This window comes from Miscanthus floridulus, chromosome 8 (assembly GCF_019320115.1).
Source record: "Miscanthus floridulus cultivar M001 chromosome 8, ASM1932011v1, whole genome shotgun sequence".
In the NCBI taxonomy this organism is placed as follows: Eukaryota; Viridiplantae; Streptophyta; class Magnoliopsida; order Poales; family Poaceae; genus Miscanthus; species Miscanthus floridulus.
Window position 1 is genome coordinate 136,491,414 of NC_089587.1, and position 24,772 is coordinate 136,516,185.

General features: G+C 42.7%; 1 pseudogene; it reads left to right on the plus strand.

The window, feature by feature from the left end:
- The first annotated feature begins 11,661 nt into the window (after nucleotides 1–11,661).
- Nucleotides 11,662–12,964, plus strand: LOC136473557 (large ribosomal subunit protein uL18-like; annotated as a pseudogene).
- Nucleotides 12,965–24,772: the final 11,808 nt, after the last annotated feature.

A 24,772-nucleotide genomic window follows, 5' to 3' on the forward strand; every position in this document is an offset into this window, starting at 1 on the left:
TTTTATTTTCGTCGTCCATACGGCGTGCTATTTTATGGATGCCATTCATTTGAGTGGTAATGTATGGATCAAATGCCTCTATGCCCAAGGTAAGATGATGAGTGGCATGACCGCAAGTTGTGAGTGTGCGGTCTAAGGGGAGAGGTAGCTTTGATACTAAAGTATATATGTGTCTCATATATATATATATACACTAAGGTATTTAATTGTGGTTAGCTTTGATATGGCTATATATGCATATTTATAGGTGTGTATGGGACATATTTACTTTCGGGTAGCTTTGATACAGAAGTATATATATATGGGTCTATATATGTGGAAGTATTTAGCTTGCAACCTAGAGCCTAGATTTTTATTTCTGCATGTACAATTGTGGGGCTAGGCTGAAATAAAATTCTTGTGCAGGTACGCTAACAATGAAATGTGTAGCCCGACTAGTTACGTTTATATATGAGAGAACATATATATGCCACCGTGTATGTTGCTAGAAGTTTCAATTTTCCTAAGTTTGTGAGGATGTGCGGAACGTGCATGCATCATGATAAATCATTCATTACATACTTGCATTGTTCCTCCCCTTATAAGTTTCTTATTCGGTTAAGTAACTCTTTTCTATTATAATGTTTTTCTCACGAGGGTTGCACCAATTTTGCTACAGATGGCAGCCTATTACCCATTGGATGGATCGAGGCGTTCTTGGGTATCTTTGGCACACCTACCTTGCTCTAGAGAGTATTGTATTTTGTGGGGTACACAGAGCCGTCCCAATACTTTTGGATATAGAGGCATGTGCAGGAGGAACCATGGTATGAGGTGCAAGTGTCCATCCCAGCTTGTACATGGGCACCGTAGTACCAGGGCTAGAAAGCGTAGTCTGAGGGAAGAACCCCTTGGGAAGGCGCTCAAGTGGCAGCCTTGGAGATCTTGAGCACACTTTGTCAGCAGCATGGTGATTCACTCACAAACAGTGCAGAGGGATCTATTCCTCAGGTGGATCCAGCTATGGCAATTTGGAGGCAGCATGCCCATGTTTCTGTGGTGCGGGACTGTGATGAGCGAGCACAGAGCTCGAGACCTGCTATGAGTGTTGTGTTCGTTGTCATGTAGATGTTTTATGCCCGAGAGGACGCCCGCTATTTCCAGCAAGAGTCTTATAACATTTGTGTGAACAAGCTCATGGAAGCTAGGGAAGTACAGCGAAGGCTAAAGAAGCATGTGCGTAAGCACAAGAAGATAGCTAGGGAGGCTCTTTGGGACATTGCTCACGCTCATATAGTGTTGGAAGCCCTCTAGACTCAGATGGAGAATGCTATTGCAGATAGGAACACAGCACAGGCAGAGACACAGGCCTCTCATGCTTAGAGGGTGTAGGCCATCCAGTAGAGGGATGAGGCCTACCGTCTTGCAGAGGCTAGAGAGGAGGCTAGGACTAGGACTATGGTTCTAGCTAGATGGCAGGAGAATGACTACTGTCAGAGGGAGGTAGAGTACTGGCGTCAAATTTAGGAGCACCAGAACACCATTGCGGAGCTTCAGCATGATGTTCATCGCCTCAACAACATCATTAATCCTATTCCTCCCCCAGTAGCCACGGAAGAAGAAGAGGAAGATCCAGAAATGTTCATGAAAGATGACGATGGGGAAGAGGAAGAGGAAGAACAACTTGTGCCTATGGACAATGACGAGGCAAATGCTATGTCCGGTGTTGATAGTGACCACTCTGAGGCACAACTCAGCTCTAGTGCTTAGCTATATGCGCTAGCTCCTTATCTTTTTCTATCTTTTATGTAATGGACATGTGATTTAAGTTTCGATCTTCAGATGTATCGTTAATGTAACATTGGAACCTTGCATGTTGGTCCATGATGGTTGGAATTTTAATTAAATCCTAGTTTTGTTTTGCTGGTGCAATGTGATATGCATGTTAATGCGTTGCAAGTACGATAAGTGATCAAATTGCTGATGTTATGTTGTGAGAATGAATTATTGTGCCTCTATTTTATTGTATGAATTTAAGATTCTCTCTAGTAATATCAATTTTGCATGATTATGAAATTCTTCTGCAATCTCTTGACATCATCCAATAATCACTTATTATTGCAATTTTACAGATGCCTCGCACACGCGCTGGGGCCAGCACCAGCCAAAATGGTGGCGATGATGGTGACCTACCACCACCACCACCACCCTTTGTGAATGAATTTTTCACGTAGTTCTTGGGGAATCAAAGAGTGATGGAAGAAACACTGCGCCTCATTACATAGAATACCGCTTGCGCCCGCTAGCAAAACCAAGGGCCTGAACCAAACCAGTATAGCTCCTTCAAGGATTTTTAGGACACTAAGCCTCTGGTCTTCAAAGAGGTCGAAGAACCACTCTAAGCAGACGAGTGGTTGAATACCATTGAGCAAAAGTTCCGCTTGCTGAGAGTCACTGAACCCATGAAGGTAGAGTATGCATCCCATCAGTTACAGAGGCCAATAGGAATCTAGTGGACGCATTATCTGTCTTCCTGACCTACAAATGCAAATGTCACCTAAGATCAATTCAAGGCAGCATTTAGGGGCATCATATTCCCCCGGGGCTGATGCGCATGAAGGCAGCTAAGTTCATGAAGCTCACCCAAGGGACCAAGATTCTTATAGAGTATATGCATGCATTCAATAACATGTCCCGCTATGCCCCAGAATTTGTTGATATAGAAGCAAAGAAGATTGAAAGTTTTAATAGAGGCCTTAGCACCAAGTTGATGAAAACAATGGCCAACTCCAAATGTGCTACATACAACAACTTTGTCAGTGATGCCCTGACACAGGAAAACCAGTCGAACCTACATGCGGTAGCAAAAGGCCGCAAGCGGGCAACTGAGGCAGGTGCCTCAGGTTCCTCTCACTCTAGGGCTTCAGTGGCAGCTAGGCCATAATTCCGTCCCCCAGCACCTAAATTTAGGCCTCTCCAGCAAAAAGCCTAGGCCAGTCGTCCTTAGTAGGTGTTTTGCAGAGCCTTCACTATTGCCATACCCAAGCATAAAATAGGCCAGGGAAGCTCTACAGGGCCAAAAAGCAATCTGCCATGCTTTAATTGCAACCAAACCGGCCATTGGGCTAGGGAATGCCCATATAAGAAGGGTGCAAATCAGAATCAAGGCAACCAAAAGCAAGCTAATCCAAAGGCACGTCCTAGATACATGCACTATATAGCCATGGAGGAGATTCCCGTAGGGGAAGTTGTGACTGCTGGTATGTTTATTGTAAACAAGCACCCCACAATTGTTTTATTTGATTCTGGAGCTTCTCATTCATTTATGAGCCAGACATTTGCATCTAAGCATGATCAGAAGATAATTGAGGTAGACATGGGTGGTTATAGTATAAGTTTAGCTAGAGTTACTATCTCTATAAACCAAATAGTAAGAGATGTGCTTATCTCTATACAAGAGAGGGAATATATTGTGGATCCAATAGTATTACCTGGGTTAGCCATAGATGTGATTTTGGGCATGAGTTGGATGAGTGGTCATGGAGTTCTCATTGACACGTCCACTAGAACAATTATGTTGAAGGAACCCAAGGGGGGTAATGCTTTTCTAGTACCACTTCCAAGAAGTTTTGATCTCCAAAACTTGTCAAGTGCCATCCAAACCACTACTCTCTATGATATTAAAGTAGTTTGCGAGTTCCCTGATGTATTCCCAAATGAATTGCCTGGTTTGCTGCCAGATAAGAATGTGAAGTTTAAGATTGAGTTAGTGCCAGGTACAACACCTATCTCAATAATACCCTATAGGATGCCACCCAATGAGTTAGCAGAACTTAAAATTTTGCTACAAGAACTTTTGGACAAAGGTCTCATTCGACCTAGTTCGTCTCCCTAGGGTTGTCCAGCCTTGTTTGTGAAGAAAAAGGACAAATCGTTACGGATGTGTGTGGACTATAGGCCGCTTAATGCCATAACAATAAAGAACAAGTATCCTTTGCCCCGCATTGATATTTTGTTTGACCAACTAGCAAGAGCAAAGGTACTCTCTAAGATTGACTTGAGATCAGTCTATCACCAGATCAAGATCAGACCAGAAGATGTACCTAAGATAGCTTTCTCAACTAGGTATGACTTGTATGAGTATTTGGTCATGTCTTTTGGACTGACAAATTCTCCTGCCTATTTCATGTATTTGATGAATTTGGTATTCATGCCCAAGCTCGATAAGTTCGTGGTCGTGTTTATCGATGATATCCTGATTTACTCTAAAAATGAGGCAGATCATGTAGAGCATCTGAGGATTGTCTTGTCTAAGCTGAGAGAGCATAAATTGTATGCAATGTTTAGCAAGTGTGAATTCTGGCTGAAGAAAGTACCTTTCTTGGGTCATATATTATCTGTAGATGGAATCTCTATAGACCCATCTAAATTACAAAAGGTCATGGATTGGAAGGCCCCGACTTCGATTCATGAAGTTCGAAGTTTCCTAGGGCAAGTAGGTTATTATCGTTGTTTCATTCCTGATTTTTTCAAGATAGCTAAGCTCATGACCAGATTACTCCAAAAGGATGAAAAGTTTAATTGGACTCCGGAGTGTGAGGCTGCTTTTCACACTCTATGGACTTTGCTGACAACTGCTCCTGTGTTGGCGCAACCCGATATAGAAAAGCCCTTTGATGTGTTTTGCAATGCATCAGGGACCAGTCTTGGTTGTGTGCTTATGCAAGAGGGCCGAGTCCTTGCCTATGCTTCTCGGCAGTTGAGAAAGCATGAAGTCAACTATCCTACCCATGATTTAGAGCTTGTCATAGTTATCCATGCATTGAAGATATGGAGACATTATTTTTTGGGGAATGTATATCACATATACACTGATCACAAAAGTCTCAAATTCATCTTCACTCAACCTGAACTGAACATGAGACAACGTAGATGGTTAGAGCTGATTAAGGACTATAATTTGGAAGTGCACTATCATCCAGGAAAAGCCAATGTTGTAGCAGATGCACTTAGTCAAAACTCTCATTGTAATGCCTTAGAAGCCTTGTTGGAAGATGGGTTTAATCTATTGCATCCTGTTGTGCTACACAACATCACTGTCGGTTGTTCACTTGAGAGCAAAATCATAGAACTACAGAAGATAGATGTAGGTGTGTTTCACATAAAGCGAAAGATGAAGGAACAGGAAACCAAGCATTTCAGGGTGGATGAAAAAGGTGTGCTATGGTTCAAGAACCGACTAGTGGTACCAAAGGACCGTGAACTTAGAAATCAAATCCTAGATGAAGCTCATTCATCCAAGTTGTCTATCCATCCGGGTAGTAATAAGATGTATCAAGATTTAAAAACCCATTTTTGGTGGACAAAGATAAAGAAGAAAATCGTCGCCTATGTCGCTAGGTGTGATACTTGTAGTAGGGTCAAGGCAGATCATCTGAAACCTGCTGGATTGCTCCAACCTTTATTTGTTCTAGGATGGAAGTGGGAGGAGATCAGCATGGATTTTATTGTTGGACTCCCACCCACTCAAAAGGGCTTTGACTTGATATGAGTAATTGTGGACCGATTGACAAAGTCTATGCATTTTATTCCAGTTAGCACCCGCTACGAACCTCATGAATACGCAACATTGTATATCACGCATATAGTGCGTCTACATGGGATACCAAGACCCATTGTGTCACTAGATGTGCCAACATGATGCAAATGCACTATGGATCACTCCTCACTCACTTGGAAGATGAACAAATCAAAGGAGATGTGGGGGAGACTTGCTTCTCAGCTCTAGGGGGTGTACAAGGTTGCAAAGGGCCAAGAGAGCCACCCCCAAGGTGGCCAACTCACTTAAATAGGTGCCACCCAAGCCACCTAGCCGTTAGACACTCAAACCGGGGGTCGGACCATTCTGCGCGACCGGTCTGACCGATGGTCCGACTGTCGGATTTACGTCACATGTCCGCACCTTCAAATGTAAACCATCGAGCTCCAATAGCTAGTGCAACAACTAACTCAACACTCGATTGGACCATGAGTCAGACTCCAATAGTCCCCGACTAGACTAGTTCGCGCAACAGACCGAGCCAGTCCAGAGAGGTCCCAGACCTCAATTTTGAATTGGACGCTAATCTAATCGAAAGGCGTTGGACCAATTATGGTCGGACCCTCATAGCCCTCGTGCAACCAGAAAGCACCAGTTGGACCACTTGATAGTGTTGCGGTGCAGTCTGACTCAGCCCCAAAACTAGTCCGACTACGCGCTGCTCTCTGCGCCTACAGATAACGGGTTGGACTAGTTCGGCCAGACCCCGAGAACTGGTCCGACCCAATGCCCGAGAGCAAACCCTTGCTCTCTATCTCAGTGCGTGCCCGATCGGACTGGTCTGACGCAGTCGACAACTCGTTTGACCGACGCAATTCTTCTCCTTTAAGCCCAATTCTCAACACCCTTGTGCATATGTGCCAAATCCAAGTATTCCAACACATGTGTACGTGAGTTAGCAACATTCTTAGCCACTTTCAAAGGGTAGCTCATTAGGTTCCAAATGCACATGCAACGAGTTAGATCACCTAATGGCACATGATAACCGCATCAACTATGATTTCTCCCCTCTTCATAGTATGGCTATCTATCCTAAACCCAATCACGCACTCTATCGTGTCTTGATTGGCAAAACAAAATGGCCCTAGCAGTTATACATTTGCCTTGATCACCATCTTTTGGCCATCTCCATCACTTGAGTGTCATCTAGCTCCATCACATGGAATTAGACCAACCTATCTCACCTACACACTTAGACATAGGGTTAGTCTAGTGATTTTATCAATTAGCCAAAACCAAACTAGGGCTTTCACTTAGGTTGCTTGACCTTGCTACCTAGAATAATTTAGGTAAGCTACCACTAGCTCAACACTTTAGTTGCTCACTACTTTTACTCTTATGGTAAGGTGCAAGCAAACTAAGTTAGAGACGTGTAGTCGGGGCAAACCGTTAGTTCACTTCTGCATATAATTTGGCTAGCCTTCACAGAAATAACTATTCACTCCTCTCTAGTCGACCATCTCGATGCTACAGCCGGCCTTGCTCCTTCATGGCCCACGCTGGCACCGTGGCTGGAGAAGGGGAGGGAGGGGTCCAGATTTGGGGAGCTCGGCTGTCCACTATCGATTGCCCAAGCTCCTCTTTGTTCCCTCTCTCGATCGATAATGTTTTGTGCTGCTCACCCTAGTAGCCAACTTTATAACATGGCTCCAAAACACTAGTCGATCTATACCCTTTTACTTTTAAAATTTGGTCGTATTATATTTTTTCTAGAGATGTTCATATCTTGTTTGCATGTTGTTTAACACTGCAAAGAAAATTGAGTACTCCCTCCGTTGTAATATATAAGGTGCAACCACTTTTTACTCATATCCCGTAATATAAGGCGTGCTCTCTCTAGACGCATATACATCGATGCAGAGTTAAGAGAGAGAATTAAATGGGTTCTTGGTCTTTGAAGCAGAGGTGGTTACGCCTTGTATACTAGGACGGAGGGAGTAACTACTAATGATTTTTTTCTCACGAGGGAAATGAATTTTAAAATTAAGTTTCCCTTTATGTTCTCCATTTGGTAATTTAAACATAAAGAAAAATATCATGATTTAGGTGATGTAGTATTAAGAAACCATAATTTTAGAATTGATGGACATGAAATAAAACACAATGGTTTTAAAAAATGGCGATCAAGAGTGAACGTTTTTAGGAACCCAAAAAAGACTAGTTTAATTTGAGCAATGCTATAATGTTTCAAAATGTTACGGTGAAGAACCATTGTATTTTATAAAACTACGGTATCTTTTAAAACTCCAAAAATAACCTGCATGCAAATACTATGTCCTCTCTCTAAACTTCCAACAGCACATTGGCACTTGAAATAATATAAAGTACAGTTCATCAGAGAACACCCAGTCCAGAATATTTTATGAGGTTCAGCTACGATTTGCGCGCATCCATCTGGGATTGTTCAATCAATATATATATACGGTTCAGGTCGCGCGAGCGATGTGCTGGTAATCAAAGGTTACGTGGATTTGAGGGCTAGCTTAAGACCGGACAGAGTGCACGGTTGATGGATGAATGAACCCATGCATTATAGTACTATATATAATATAATAATAATATATACCTCTGCGCATCAGGCTGATGATGGTGGTTATTAAACTACTACTAGTAGTTCTACCGCTGATGATGCATCTGGGAAAAAGCATCCATGACCTTTGCTGCCTGCAACAAGGAATGCGTGGCCAGAGCCGGGAGCAATTATCTATTCATCCATGAGGTAAAAAAAGGTCTGAGTTCTTGCTCTGGACTCTGGAGCTGCGCCTTTGATAATTGAGATATTGGTGTTCCATCATTGCTGCAGGTTAGCAGCAGTAGCTTTTCAATCTCCAGGGTGAAAAGGATGCATTCCATAACAGGCACTGCCATGTTGCATCGGTACTCTTTTCTTAACCTCCATTTGAAATTGAATGCAATGCATCATTCGCTTATCCCATCGTTTCACCGTCTCTAATAGTATAATCTATTGTTATGCCGTGGCCAGGGGTCATAAACATGTACTCCTACTAGTAGTCTTCATTCAAACCTTAATCAAAGATGGACGTGGCATGGCCATTGAGCATCACTTTATTCCAAACCGGTCAAAAGCGCAGATTTGGATGTTGGACACGGTGGGCCCCCACGCACCAGCGGAGAACCAACGCCTCAGCGGCTGAAGCTGCAGCAGGCTGTAATCATCTTATAAACAAATATATTGGTCGGTACTTGAGCGGCGGTACTTTTAGCGAGTCAATGGTGTTTTTAGCATTTTTAGCATAACCTAAATTTTAGCGAAATGAACAGACCTACACGGCTGAAGGCTCCGCATCGATGCATTAAGCATCTCAGAAATCGTGGACTAGTAATCCGTATCCTCTGCGCGCAATCCTCGGGCTCCCTCGTCCTGCCTGTGCTTCTGTTCTTCGGTTCTGCTTCTGAGGAAATTTACTGCGGAGCTTGAGCTTGAGCTTGGCTGGCGGATTCGCGTCTGAGCTTGCCTCCCGGAAGTTGCTTTAGCCCATGCTCCTACTGGAGAGGTGATGATGGTGGTTATTAAACTACTACTAGTAGTTCCACCGCTGATGCATCTGGGAAAAGCATCCATGAGCTTGCCTTCTGAAAAACATCAAGACTGTACCGTTCTTGTTGCAGGGACATCCCAGCCGTACCTGACGCCAACAAATTTTCGCCGTCGCCAACCTTGCTGGAGTTGCGTTTCTTTTCAGCATTTCTTACTATCAAAGCAGGGAGGTTCGGCCATCGCTCAGCGTGTCCACGTCGCCCATATTACTTCAGCCGTTCGATTCGCCGATCAACGCTCGGTATTGACTCCGCCATTTGCTTCCTTCAGCAAAGTTCTCGTCCCCTCCTCTCTCTCTCTCTCTCTCTCCTGGATGCTCCCTCACCTCGCTCCCGACTCGCGACGCCACTGAGGCGACGGCGCGGGGATAGCAACCAAAGAGACGCCCGCCTCCGCCGCTCGTGCTCCCATCCCCGTCCCCGCCCCCGCCCGCGCTTCCCCTTCCCCTTCCTCTCCCTCTCTACCTCTTTCTCAGCGTGGTGGCGCACCGGCCAGGCCCGGCCGCCGCCACCTCCACGCACTGCGCGCGGCCTGGGCGGCGGTGCCGCCCGTGTGCGTGCAGCCGCAACGACGAGCCCCGGCGGTGGCTGCCTCGTGGCACGGCGCGAAGCGGGAGATCCCCGCCGCTGGCCGCGGCGCGCGTCTGCACCCGGCACGGCCATGTCCTGGCGGTCCTCGCGCCGTCTCCTCGTCGGTTTGGTACCCCTCTCGCTTTTTACCTCTTCCTGCCGGATCTCCCTCTCCAGCGCTCGCGGAGGCTCCCTCCATTTCACTGTGGACGCCGACCTGTATGCACATGAACTGCGTACCTATGCTACAGGAAACCCTAGCTGCCATGTCGTCGCGTTCGCCTACTGCGCCGCTGCTGCACACAGTGGCCACCAGCGCGATGCCGACCGCTGCGCGTCGGCTCTTTGGCCTTCGTCTCGGCTGCCTCCGTTGGTTCGTTGCGCTCTCCTTTGTTGCGGTTGCATCTTCTTGGATCTTGGGTCTTGGCAATTCCTATGGTGTTTATATCAGTTCTATTAAACTTGCCTCCATACTTTGCAGCAATGGTGCGTTAAAATTGGCATCATGGTGCCTCCTATGCTCCTTAAGTGAAGGTACAACACTGCCACCGCTCACTTTTCGTCTCTTTTTTCCTCATAATCGCAGTATACCTATTTGCAAATACAAAAATATCAACATTAGCTGTACTAACATGAGCTAAGTCTGGTGGAAGTGCCAACTAAGTAGGCATGGCTCTGCTTTTGTCGTTTGACAGAATAAACATATATTGAATTTTAGATCGCATCCTTAGGAATCACGGAAGACGCTTACTTTTCGATGACATGAGTGATCCTATTTCTAACCGATGGCATGTTTGCCTCCATGTGTGCCATTTGTTCTTGGTTGTATATGCAACCCAACTTGGGCTTCAGTTCATGCTTTGCTATTCCAGAAATTTTTTGACAATTCAAGACTTGACGTCGATACTACTGTCTTCATCTTAAGCTATGTAGACATGGCTTTGCTGTTTCTTTGCATAAACCTAGGTATTGATTTACCCTCCTCGCATTTGAGACATGAGCCCATCATGCATGTAACTGTTCATTTCATAAACATATTGATTTCTTTTGCAAATGGTTCTTTTATCCACCAAGCTTCTATTTCTGTGCCTGCGTTGTATGTCACTGTAGGCCCTTCAACTTTCTTCATTGTGATATATATACCGTTCGTGGTGCCCTGAAATAACCATAAGAAACTGTGGAACAGAAGTTGATTATTACATAAAGGTTGAAAAAGACATCAATTTCCATGTTCCCAGTTCTGTCATCGCTGGCCATTATCGTGTATCACAATATTTGCTTTCAGTTGTGTTCCTTATCGCCATCCAGGCACATTATTTGCACACATGGATGGGTGTATGTGTTAAAATTATAAAAAATAGCAAAGATTTTTCCGATTAGAGCCTTGATGAGATCAAGCTTCTGAAGTATGCTAACAACCATGATCATGCTGACAGGTACCACCTTTTGTGTCCGTATGATTACTTTTACTATTGGGTCAAATTGAGCATTTACTCTTGATAGATCCCTTTTGAGTGCTATTTAATTTTGAACAGGTGTTGAATTTATCTACAGCTCCACTGCTTGCTCTGCACTGTTCTGGTTCTCCATCTACCATTAGCCACCTCTGGTCATTGTCGCTCTGGCATTGGCTTCGAGCACAACGGCCCCAGCTGCAGCGCCCAGACGTCCATCGTCTCAGCTATCCCTATCCTCGCTTTTTCCCCCTTTTTGTCTCTGGTGCGTGCTCTCCTTGCAAGTGCCGAGCCTAGGCGCGTGTGTGGATCTGGCTCGCCGGCCTTAATCGCTGGAGTAGCCCCACACCGGCGCGTCTGGCCCCTTGTGCATGGCGGAGATGCACTCTCTCCCTTCTCCCCCTCCTCTTCCCTCAGCTCCCTCTCCTCACTCTATGTATATCTTCCTTCTGATATCATGATGCTATATTGGCCTGATTGTTTGTAGTTAGCTCATCAAGAATGGTCATTTTTTTTCATGAGCTTCATGTATACCTCCTCTCTTATAGTGACCGAGCTTTTTAACGTTTGCTGTATTTTGTTGCTGCAGGGAGCTTTGGACGGTGGACTGAATATTCCTCATAGTGAGAAGCGATTTGCTGCTTTCAAGAAGGATGACAAGCAGCTGGATGCTGATATCCACCGCAAGTACATCTATGGTGCCCATGTTACTGACTACATGAAGGTGAGTTGTGCTTGCTGCTTATCACACCACATTGCCTTTTCCTTTGTTCCCTTGTAACTTTATTTCAGAAATTGTTGACCGTCCTACATCACGAAATTAGTACACTAGAGGCTTACTAATTTCTTCTGCTCTTTATTATGTCCCACAAACTTACTGAAGAGGAGCAAGAGAGGTGCCAGCCTTAGTTCAGTGAGTTCATTCAGAAGGGAATTGAGGCTGACGACATGGAAGCTCTGTACAAGAAGGTCCATGCTGCGATTGGTGCTGCTCCTTCCATGGTCAGGTCAACCAAGCAGCCACCAAAGGAGCACAACAGGTATAGTAGCTACCCTCCTTATTTTTTATATCTATACACTATATATGGTCATCATAATTGTATCGTTTGCTCTGCCCTTACCTTCTGTGTGTTTTCAGGTACAACCCCAAGAACCTGACATATGAGCAGTGGAAGGCCAGCCTCGTGATGCAGGTGTATACTATGAGGGTTTTATATTCCAATTAGCTAATTCATACAAGACAGATCTTACAAGTTTGAGAGTTTTATATTCCAATTAGCTAATCTAAGCTTGGTTTCACAAATCTCGAAATTGATCTTCATTGGTGCAGGTGTATACTATGAGGGCCCGAAAAATGTGACTAAAATCCCTAAATTTGTTTCATATGCCAGGGTGAGTCATTCTGACTTCCATGGTAAGCTTATTTAGTTTTCCATTTCATTTTACATGTTTTATTTTTTATGTCGTTAGGTCTGTATTTTCCATTCGATACTTAGCTTATTGGTTATGGCTGTGCTTTTTATTTTATAATGATGGATGTGTTACTTAGGTGGAATGTCTCTAATTGGATCAAAGAAATCTTGTGCTGTGTGTATACATTGGCTGGGTGACTGGACTACTGGAATAAACTGATCGTTTTCTTTGCTTCCCCAGGTGTTCATATTGAAGAGTCTTCCACTGCAATTTTTAGCAACAGGTTTGCCATTTAAAAAAAAACTCCAAATGAATTCTTTGATTGGGTGCAAGTAAGCCTCTATGGATCACTTTCAACTTTAAAAAGAACATGAAAAGAAGAGGTCTAGTAGTTTTCTCTACCTTTTGAAATTAGGGACAAGTCCATTTTCTCTTCCAGTTAAGTTGACAGCTTTTTTTAGAGGTGTCAAGTGATTGCCTTATTAATGGCGTTATGTGTTTGGATTTTGTTGGTGCTGCTAGCTGTTTTGTTTGCTTAGCTTCTATTGTTGTAAGGAGGCTAAAATTGGTCACAATTAATGCTCATCATGTCGCTTGCCATTTCGGCGCAATGTCGTGATATATTTTGTGAATATCATAGCTTTGGATTGCAATTTGCTCACTGACTCAATTACCATCGGCTTATCAAGCTGTGAAGCCTCATTTTTTTAATCTATTATCAGCTCACAAGGTGGCTAACACTAATATATATATGCTGAAATCATTAAAGTCCCTATGACATGCATATGTGTGAGTAAAATTTCTACGAGAATTAATATCGCTGCACAAAATTTATGAAGTGCTATAGGTTTTCCCAGCAGGATTAGGCGCTGTGAAATTTAACATTTCTCTGTGAGACCCGTGTGGTCTTTACAATGTAGATATCTCCTTTTCTACCTTGCCGACGCGAGTGATGGTTGTTTAACAAAGGCTACTGTTTAGAATGTAAGTATCTCCTTTCCTGCTTTGCTGCGCTTTTGGATCCGTTTCTAAACTTGCCCACTATTTAACGATGGCTGCACAAGATAGCTTGAATGATAGATGGTTTATATAGTCCACGAGATGGTTTGATCCGACCTTCTGAACGATGCTTCACATATGGTATATCTGGGAATTAGTGTTCATACCTTTAAAAGTTTTGTGAAATTCAACCAAGACATCTAGAATTCTTTCTTGTGTCATCCTTACTGTCACAATGGTCATGACTTGCCATTTCCTAACTCAATTACTGATTACTTTACCACTTCCATTATCAGAAATATCTAACTGTGTACTATTTTTTCCCATGAGTTACCTGTTTTACGCTATGCTGTCAAAATTAGTGCACTTAGAATATATGAAAACAGAATGTTCTTGCTATCTTCCTATTACACCGAGTAAGTCACTAAAAATTAGATTACTACAGATTTTCCTTACCGTTGGGACATTAGTAAGCTACTGAACTTGGTAGTGTAAGATCGTCGTGCGAATCATCGATAGCACGACATGAAACCATCAGGTCAATGCACATATGCGTTTACCAATACTTGCTATGCTTACCTATACCATTTGATTTCCCGCTTAATTGTCCGGCGCGCGCGATGGCGCGCATGATGTACTAGTTATTATGGTTTTGAACGATGTGGGCGGTGGGGGGAGAGAGAGAGATGCAGCGAAACTTTTTGTTCAGGAAACGAATGGAGCCAGTACATGGCTAGCTGGAATTGGCTCGTTCGGTTTTGAAACCAGTTCAGGACATTATGGCATGGTAAATGAATCAACTCCGAGAGTTGCAAATTATTTTAAAATTAAAAGTTTTTATAACACTAAATAAGTTTATTATAAAGAAATATATTTTAGCGCGTATTTAATGATTATAATTTGGTGCCATAAATATTATTACTTTGTAATTCGCCAAAGGGCGCCTAGCTCAGTCGGTTAGGTGACCTAGCGGCACTTTTCAGGTCCTGGGTTCGAATCCCCGTGGGAGTGGAATTCAGGCTGAGGTTAAAAAAATCCCCTTGTCCGTCCCCATGTGCCAAAGCGCAGTGGAAGGCTCCGGCCCGGTTCTCACAGGGTTATGGCACCTCCTGCGTCAGGATGGGGGCGGGGGTTCGGAGGTTTTCTCGATCTGTGTGAGAAGATCTTCTTCTTAAACGGAAAACCCGGGGGCCGTCATAACCCCCCGCAGGTTGAGTTTTTTATTACTTTGTAATTCGGTTAAACTTAAAAAAATGATTCAAGATAACTACATAAGTAGAAAATATTATTGATGGGGATTACTACATAAAATTTGTCTTAAGAAATAAGGTAGATGATTTTCGATGGGCCCTTTTGTCAGTCTATGGCGCAGCACAGGAAGAGCACAAAGAGAACTTTTTATCAGAGTTAGTACGTGCTTACACTAGCTATGGGGATCTACCTTTTATAGTAGGGGGGATTTTAATATAATTAGGAACCCGTCGGAAAAAAAATTCAAGGTATAATAATAAATGGCCACTTCTCTTTAATGCCATTATCGAAACTCTGAATCTAACGGAACTAGAAATGATGGGTAGAAAGTTCACTTGGGCTAATTATGCTGAAATTCCAACCTATGAGAAGTTAGATCGTATTTTGGTGACAACCAAATGGGAACAAAAATTTCCATTGGCGACCGTCCAGGCTCTCACTCGAGAAATCTCTGATCACACACCACTCTTACTTGATGAAGGAGAACCATCTCACAGAGGCAACACTAGAAATTTTAAATTTGAGCAAGGGTGGCTGACAAGGGATGGTTTTTTTTTATTTGGTAAAAGAGGTGTGGGAGTCTGAGAATAGGGGTAGAACACCCTTGGAACAGTGGCAGTCTAAGATAAGGAGGCTGCGACGTTTTCTTAGAGGTTGGGCTTGAAATTTAGTCTCCCAGAACAAGAAACATAAACTAAGCCTGATGGATAAAATAGATATCCTCGATAGAAAGGCGGAAACAACTTTGCTATCATCTCAGGAGGTAGAGCTTACATATCATCTTAAAGGGCAATTAACTAAGTTGCTAACAGAGGAGGAGATTTATTGGCTCCAACGATCAAAAGCAACAAAGTTGTTGCATGGAGATGATAATACTAAGTATTTTCATATGTTGGCAAATGGGAGACATAGAAAAACAAAAATCACACAACTAGAACAGGAAGAAGGAATTATTGTTGGGGATGCGAAATTGAAAGATTATATAACTGATTACTATAAAAGATTGTTTGGACCTTATTTACAGAATTATTTCTCATTGGACGAGACTCTGAGGCATGATATACCTCAAGTGTAGGAGGAGAATGACACACCTATCTAGCTTCAGATTGAAAGATCGAACCCTACAATCTTAGCACCACAACTTGCTTGTTGGAAGACTGCTCGATCTATGTTTCCACTGGCATCATGCACCGTGTCTTCTGGTAAGATACCATCGGCATTGCTGCCGGAGACGTCGTTATTGCCCGCCACAAAGGTTTCCAACTCAGTAACCTTGTCGGTTAGCATGGAAATTCATTTGTCCAATCTCTCCATGCTGTTGTCAATGTTGAGTTCAATGACTACGTCAGTGACGGCCTTCCTAATGGCCTCATTCATCCTTTTTTGGGCATCATCTACAATAGCTTGAGTTGCTCTTGGCTGACACACTCGTTGAAACTTATCTCCAGTCTGATCACCTTCTACCATTGTAAACACAAAAACAGGAATAAATAGTGAAAGTTATCCCTACCAAATGACTACGCGGTTAAAGTTGTAGTGGTGTCACTTTTCACAGCAAGTGGAAGCATCTTACCAAGCTCTTACAAAGTTCTTACCAACACAAGCAGTGAGCGGTACAACCGGCAGCTGGTTCGTGATACCTGTGAGGCAGTGGTACCGAGATTGCAATGCCCTTTTTCTGTACTGATCTGAAGAGTTTGTGGATCTTGGAAGGCATAAAAAAATAATATGTATATCTGGCACATAAGTCAGTAACAGAAAGTAATGTTGAATTATAGTCCAAAGTACTTGTTCTCGTTGCTAGTCTAAACTGTTTCAAGTATCAGGTGTGTGACAAATAAGTATGGTGGATAGCAAGGTGACAGGTGTGTGAAAAATAAGTATGGTGGATAGCAACAACAACACAAACAAGGAACAAAACAGCACACGCTAACATAGCTCACTTTGGCCTTCTCTATGTGCTCCTCTAGATATTGTTCCTCTTTTGCCCCTCTCTTTTTTCTATTTTTTTGCTGTCGTTGTTTTTTTGGGAAATTTCAACTTTTTCTTTTTCTTTTTTGATATTTTTCCTTCACTTAGGAGCACAAAAGAAGTAACCACAGAAAATATGAGCTCAAACATGTGAAAGACATGGCCTGTGAAAATTTCATAAGAGGTGCTCAAAATCGATAAAAAGCTTGTGACCACGAAAAGAGGATCTTGTGACTAGTTTTTGACCAAATTAAAATTTTCTGACCCCAACGTGGTGGGCGATGGACGGATCCAAAAAAAATTCTGATCAATTTTGATATATGGAACATCAAAATCCGAGTTCGTATGCGAAAATTAGACCAGTTTTAAGAATTGGCTCCGAATTAGAGGACAAAACGGGAATAATGTGCGCAAATTAGTCACGACAGCAAGGATTTGATGGAAACTATGGGGAAAAACACACGAACTGGACTCTAACATGACCTAACCAGCAACAAGACCTCGACCAGGACACAAACTCAACACGACGGACTCTGAAACCAAAATATGCAAAGGCTATGGCGCGGAAGGTTCTAGGACAGGAAAAAAACATGGCACTGGACTGTGGGACGAATGCGAAACACTCAAAACTATGGGATAAATGTGAACCTGACAGTATACCTTAGCTCTGATTACCACTTAATGGGAACATGGATCCCGATCTTCCATCAGGTAGTGATAACTATCGATGTGACGGAGAATGACACACCGATCCGGCTTCAGATCGAACCCTGTAATCTTAGCACCACAACTCCTCTGGTTATCAACCGAGACACAGATCTAGCTGACCTCGCCAAGAAGGCTAATCCCTGCATGTGCAATGAAGAACACAAGCAAGAACAAGAAAGAAAGCAACCAAATTGAGATGAATGATTAATCTCACGAAGTTGAGGTCTCGCAAACCGATGAACAACGAAACTGTTCTTGACAGATTAATCTAAGCAAAACCCAAAACCTAATGACGGTGGTAGCATATGATTATAAAGGTCTTAGGGTCATCGCCTACCCTGGACATGCCCTCTAATAGGCCCAAACACGATACACGGTCCAACGGACCAAAAGACGATGTCGTAGCACCCTAGTAGATTCTGGATGCTGACTTGTTTTGATGATTCTCGTTGATTCTGAAGGCCTTTTGATGTGAGACCACTTGGATTGGCTTTCTTATCAAATTAGCTTTCCAACCATATGTGGATCGTCGAAAATGGAGTCCGGATACGTCATGGGTGACCAGTTTAAGGCAGACTAGTCCTGGAGGCCGAGGCAGACTCAAAATCATATTGGACTGGGCCTCCGGTTTCTGTTGAACGTCCTTGCTGGTCGTCAACGCCTCCACCTCTTCCTCTAAGTCCCTCATGACCCTCTCCAATGTTCCTAAGCAAGATAACATCATTAGGTAGTAGTCTAGTCTCAAAAGTATGAAAGGGATCGCTTAAGAACGAGCTCACCTCTAAATTGAGTTGACACATTTGAGCTCGGGTCATTGGACCTTGCATGATGGTTGGAGGATCAATGGGTACATCCAAAGGAGTGATGTCCTCATCATATATGGGGAAACTGCATATTCATAGTTTAAATTTTGGGGTAATTACACTATTACCCAAGATCACGGATGTGACTAGGATACAACAGTACATGCCTATTTGTCTCTTAAATGTGTCGTTCAAGGTTTTTACGAAGGTGTTAAATAATAGAATTTTGAAAATGGCAGATAAGTTGATAGGTCTATCTCAGACGGCTTTTATTCTGGGAAGATATATGATGGAAGGTGTTGTAATACTACATGAAACAATACACGAGTTGCATAGGGAAAAGAAAGATGGGGTGATCCTAAAGCTAGATTTCGAAAAAGCATATGATAATCTTAAGTGGCCTTTTATACAACAAGTCCTCAGAATGAAAGGATTCTCACCAGTTTGGTGTGAATGGATTTCAAAAGTCATGTCTAGAGGGAGTGTTGCAGTAAAGGTCAATGATACTTTAGGCCATTATTTCCAAACAAGAAAATGAGTGCGGCAAGGGGACCCGTTATCTCCAATCTTGTTTAACATAGTGGTTGACATGCTGGCTATACTCATTTCACGAGCAAAAGAGGTCAAACAAATCCATGGAGTGGTTCCGCATTTGGTTGATGAAGGACTCTCAGTCCTTCAGTATGCGGATGACACTGTTATCTTTATGGATAATGATTTAGAGAGGGCCAAAATCATGAAGCTCTTGCTTTGTACCTTTGAGCAATTTTCGGGACTAAAAATCAATTTCCATAAGAGTGAATTATTTTGTTATGGAGCAGCTAATGCTAATTAATTTGAATATACACAAATTTTTGGATGTAATGTAGGATCATTCCCTTTTAGATACCTAGGAATTCCTATGCATCATCGAAAACTAATGAATAAGGACTGGGAACATGTGGAAGAAAGATTTCAAAAGAGGCTGAGTGGTTGGAGGAGTAAGATGCTTTCGGTGGGTGGGAGGCTTGTCCTCATTAACTCAGTTCTGAGAAGTCTTCCTATGTTCATGATGTCCTTCTTTGAAATACCTAGAGGGATTTTGAAAAAATTGGATTATTTTAGATCTTGGTTCTTTTGGCAAAACGATGAACACAAGAAGAAATATAGATTGACAAAATGGGAAGTAGTATGTACACCAAAAGACCAAGAAGGATTGGGTGTCCTAAATCTAGGTGTCCATAATAAGTGCCTCTTAAGAAAGTGGTTTTTCGAATTGATAAATGGTGATGGTGTCTGGCAAAAGTTGCTTAAAAATAAGTATTTAAGTGACAAGACTTTGACTCAGGTTCAATACATGCCCGGGGACTCTCAGTTTTGGGCTGGCCTTATGAAGGTCAAGGGTGAGTTCCTGTCGATGGGTAGGTTTGATCTAGGTGACGATCCCAAGTGTATTTTTGGGAGGATTCGTGGATAACGCCATGCCCTTTCAAGACGCTCTTCCCATCACTATATAACATTGTGAGAAAGAAAAGTGCATCTGTTAGGACGGTACTGTCTATGACACCATTAAATGTAGCTTTTAGGTGATCTCTAATGGGGGTTAATTTGCAAGCATGGCACAATGTAGTGGCCATGGTTACAGATGCACACTTAAGAAACCTAAGGGATCGCTTTGTGTGGGGGTTGCATCAGAAAGGGTTGTTTCTTGTTAATTCCATGTACAGAGCATTATTAGGTGTATAGGCTTTACCTTACAACACTTTAATTTGGAAACTTAAACTACCCCTCAAGATTAAAGTCTTTATGTGGTACTTATACAAAGGCGTAATCTTGACCAAGGATAATTTAGCTAGGTGATAGTGGCAAGGAGATAGGAAGTGTTGTTTCTGTTCCACCAATGAGACCATACAACATTTACTCTTTGACTGTCATTATGCTAAATTTATGTGGAGAATTATTCATATTTCCTTTAACCTGAAACCCCTAACTAGTGTACACAATTTGTTTACAGGTTGGTTGGAAGGGTTAAATAGGAAAAGGAAGTCTCAAATTCTTGTGGGTGTAAGTGCCATTTGCTGGGCTCTTTGGTTAACTCAGAATGATGTTGTGTTTGACAAGGCCATAGCACCGTCTTATTTATAGGTTATCTTCAAGGGAATGTATTGGACCAGGTACTGGACCTTACTTCAGAAGGAGGAGGATCGTCATTTCATGAAGACGGGCTGTAGGCTATTAAGATGGCCGTGATGGAGGTGTTTGCTAGCCATGGCTGGTGATTTAGCAATAGAATTGCTCTTTAGTCTTTTCCTTTTAAGAATTTTGTAGTATTCATGGCTCAAAACTTTGTGTTTGAGATTCCTTGGACTTTGTTTTGCTCGCTTGTAATAATGAACAGCCATATGCATTAGTCGATGCAGAAGCTGGGATATTAATATATTCCCTTTTCTAAAAAAGGATAACTACATAAGTTGATTTTTTTTAGGATGGAGAAGGCCGGTAGCCTAGCTGTGTCTAGAAGTCTACGGAAAGACAAGTTACATATAATGTCACCCTCACGTTAAAGCAAAATATCCATGCAGAAGGATTGGTAGATAGAATTCAGATCTCTTTGGAGGGATAATCATATTCTTATTTATTGAATGTCCTTAAATAGAAATACAAAATGGATAGTTTGAATTCGAATTTGCACTCGAATACCTATATTTTTTAAGTTAGTTGGTAGCAAGTATTCATTTGCTTTATTGTTGGTTTTAGGAGAACAAATTTATTATACAAGAGTAGATATATTAAAGTATGACTATATGACACATGTATACAAAAATAGCTTGTTGAAAATAACATATATTCAAAATCCATATAGCACTGAACACGGGGGAGAAACAACATGACATCATTAGCTAATAAAGAGAAACATGGTAGAAGATTGAGACCATAGTATAAGTCCATCAGCACTGATGGAGTATAGATAACAAAAGGTTTAGCAGGTCACACAAGTCTAAGATTATTTAGGCGGCACACAAGTTGTGAAAACAAGCAAAATGTTGAGACTAATGAGCGCAAACCCACCTCTCCATGAATGTTGCTAGTTCATGGATCTATACATCAAGTTTGACTTCGTCTGGGATCATAGGCGACCAGGTCTTTGGATATGATAACATGCATGGCTTCGGTTAGTTAGCATATCCTCCCTCAGGCCCTATTTCAGAGTCGTTTTAGCCTTCACTCAGGTACATGCAAGATTCCTTGAATTTGGATGGAAGCTCCCCTAGATGCATGCATAATGCTTCGAATGGGGACAGCTAGAAGCACAGCTACGATGACTCTGAAATGGGGACAGAGTTGTTGCTCACAAACGGCCACACGCTACTCAAGTGATGAGGTGTAAACTTTTTCTTCTCCACTTCATTGGTTATGCACAGAGCCCATGCCTCTTTCCTAGAGAAAAACTCCACAATTTAGCTACCTCTTTCTCCTTCTCATGCCCATGGTAGATGACTCTTTCATGTCCACCACCTCCCACTAACCCCTTTGCCTCTACTCCCTATGGTGATCCTCTATCCGCTGCCACCATTGCCATAATCAACATCAAGGCTCGCGTCCCTGTCACTCTTGACATGTATTCTTTCAACTTTTGCTAGTGGCCAACCATCTTCGAGCTGACAATGTTCCAAAAGCTTAGCCTTCTGAACCACATCGATGGCTTTCTCTCAATGCAATCCTTCATGCACAACGACATTGGGTTGATGCAGGTTAATTCCTGCATTGTATCATGGCTCTACACCACCATGTCCAAGGAGACTATGGTTACCATGTATAAACATAGGAATTCGGCGCACTCTGTAACACCCTAGTGTTAAATATGCATTTGGCACTTGCATTTCATGAGCACAAGCATCATCCAAGCATTCATGAGCATGAGCATGTGAAGTTTCATTTCATTCACCTTCTCTTTATCACATGTGATGTTGGTTATATACTTACATAAGCTTGTGATCATGTGTGATCAATGTGAGAAATGGTTGTGAGGTCACAAAAACGCCTTAGACATATGTAGGATGGTAAATGGAACAATGTTTGTATTCATGACATGGGCCAATTTTGCTTCTAACTCCTAGTTTACTCATAATGTCATTTTTCATGATCCTACTTTGACCAAAGTTGAACTATAGCATAGAGTGTTTGCATGGCAGTGCACCCTTAATAAAAATTGTAGCTTATCTTATGTGGAACAAACTTTGTTTATGGGTCATGAGCTAATTCAGTGCCTAACATGGTCAAATAGGGCCCATAAGAATCAATCAAATGTTGTTTTAGGGACGTGAAATTTTCTGTCATTAATGACTTACAATTTCAAAGTATACCACTTTAGAGCGTTGTAGTTTGAAAACCATTAGGAATTTGACTAAACTTTCTAAAGTAAAGTTGTAGATCTCCTATAGCTCTACAAATCTTAGTAAGGGAGTTTTTGCTAATTCTGCACGGATTAGGAGTAACAATGGCATGAAGATGGCTTATCAATCGGCCTGATGGCCGGTTTGAACCGACAAGCCACACGCGTCGTGGCCGACCGGCGTCGGTACGCGTGTCGTGTGGCGGTCGTATGTCGTCACTGGCCCCGTGTCGCTGTGTTGAAGAGGAGAAGAGGCTGGGCGCTCACTCTCCACTCTCACTTGCACTCTCTCACCCTCGCTCTGCTCTCTCTCGTACTCGTCGCGCCAGAGCGGGCACCGCACTCGTACATCGCCGTCGAGCCTCCACCAGCAGCGCTCGTTGTCCTCGCTGCACCAACCATCATCTCCTCTACCTCCTTGACCCGCCACAGCCACTGTTCCAGCCAAGTTAAAGTGACATTTCACGTCGTCGTCGCCGCCATGGCCATGGAGCGACGCCGAGCTCTAAGCTCGTCGTGGCCAGCCTTATCCACCGCTCCTCCTACCTCTTTCTCCCTTAGTACATCGTCATCTTAAGTCATAGTAGCTCATGTCGTAGCCAGTTTAACCGCTACTGCCGTCGCCATGTGGGAACACGCGACCGCACCACAAGAGCCTGCCAAGGCTACGAGCTCAAGCTTGCCGCGACCAGCACCGACTAGGTCCCATCGTTTGCCTCTAGCATGTGTTTTCGTATCTTCATTAACCCTAGCACCATCATCGAAGATGGAGATCCATTACGGACCACCATCTCGTCGGAACGGTGACCTCACCGTCACTGCACTCACGCCGCCGTGCTGCCATGCACGCGGCCGTGCTCCTCCGGCGTCGCTACTAACCCTAACCTTCACCCTTTAGCCTCGCTAGGTCACCATGAAGCTATAGCGGACCTCACCTGAGTCTCTTGGGGTCAAGGATAGCTGGTGTGCCATCGCGCATCGCCACCGAGCTGCCATGGCTGCCATCGAGCTTGCTCCGGCGAGCCTCTAAGTCAACTAAGGGTACCCATTGATGCGGCTTAACGAGACGAGTGTAGTGGTGGTGATGCTGTCGCCAGAGACCTCGCGTTGATGAGTTCTCACCAGTCAAAGCCGGCGCTCTGCTCTACCACACTGACGTGTGGGTCCCGTTGACCCACGAGGCCCAGCTGTCAGTCAGAGTGTTAAATGTTTTCTTTATTTGTTTTCATAGATTGAAATGCAAACCTCAAAAATCCATATCTTGTGCTAGGAGTGTCCAAATGGGGTGATCCAAATTTTGCTGGATTCATCATGAAGTGTACTATTTGATAAAAATATGAAACCTACTATTTGAGGTATTTTTCTAGGGGAATTAAATTAAGCTAGTAAAGTGCTTTCAAATTTGTTTCTATCTTGTAAAATGCATAACTTGAGCTAGGGAAGTGCTAAAATTATGATTTCAATTTTGTGGGTCTTGTGTTGGAATGCTCTAGCTAGGAAAAATACTAAACCCATAGTGGACATACTTGGAATATGCTCTTTCTATTTCACCTTAGTTAAATGCTATTTTCTGTTGAAATTAATTAGGGTAAAAATACATAACTTATGATCATGCAAATTTCTACACAGTGTTCTTATGCTAGGATGAAAGTAAAGAAAATATGAAATCTATTGTTTGACACTTTTCACTAGACTAAACTATTTTTGCTAAAATAAGCCTATGCAACTTGTCATTTTTGTAGAGGTTGCTACACTTATCCAAATAGCATAAAATTTGTACAGTAGACTATTAGGGTCATATGTAATCTATTGTAATTTTCTCTGAATTTATTGATCACTGTAACTAATTATCCTCCAAACCACCCTATTATATAAGGAAATTAATAAATGCACATAAGTAAATTATTTGGGCTTAACCATGATGTTTTCTATGGTGCTTGTGATGCATATGATATGTTGATATTAGTAGTTGTGCTTAGAATTAATTGGTTATGGGTAGCTAGTTAATTATTGCTTTATAATTCAATGATGATAATGATCTTTTCTATGAAACTTGTCAATAACAAAGTTGTTGATAACTTACTCATCTAGCTTG